Raw genomic sequence first — 526 nt, 5'->3', positions numbered from 1 at the left:
CGGCGGGATCTCGCCTGCCTTCGCCTGGAGTAGGGGCCGCGGGGGGTTCCTCCCTCGGGCGCGGCGGCGGAACTCGGCGGCCGGCGCGTCGGGTGGCGCGCACTGGTGGGATCTGAGGCGGCGGCCTCGCTGGTGCGGACGACACTACTCCGACGGCAGGGAGTGCTCGTCGGTGAGGTAGGCCGGATCCCCTCGGCTGCGCGGGCAGCGAGGTCCCGGTGGGCGCTGGTCGTGGCACGGGGAGGCCCCGGGCTCCCCTCGTCAGATCGGAGGCGATCTGATCCGCTCGTGATGCATGACCTCCGGCCGACCTGGCTCATGTTGTGGCTGGTTCGGAGGTGGCGGCAAGGTGCTTGGCCGGGGGAAACCTTTGGCCGCCGGTGGTGGTCACGGCGTCGATGGCGTCCCGGACGCCATTCCCTCCTTGGTGGCGGCGCCGAGGCTATACCTCCCCTGCCTCCCCCCTTCCCCTACGCCCGGGTGAAAACCCTAGCCCCGGTGGCTAAGCGGCGGCGGCGCCACAGCG

The sequence above is a fragment of the Triticum dicoccoides genome, chromosome 7B, assembly GCF_002162155.2.
Source record: "Triticum dicoccoides isolate Atlit2015 ecotype Zavitan chromosome 7B, WEW_v2.0, whole genome shotgun sequence".
Taxonomy (NCBI): domain Eukaryota; kingdom Viridiplantae; phylum Streptophyta; class Magnoliopsida; order Poales; family Poaceae; genus Triticum; species Triticum dicoccoides.
The sequence above is the reverse complement of the archived record's forward strand: the minus strand, read 5'-3'. Positions refer to the sequence as shown.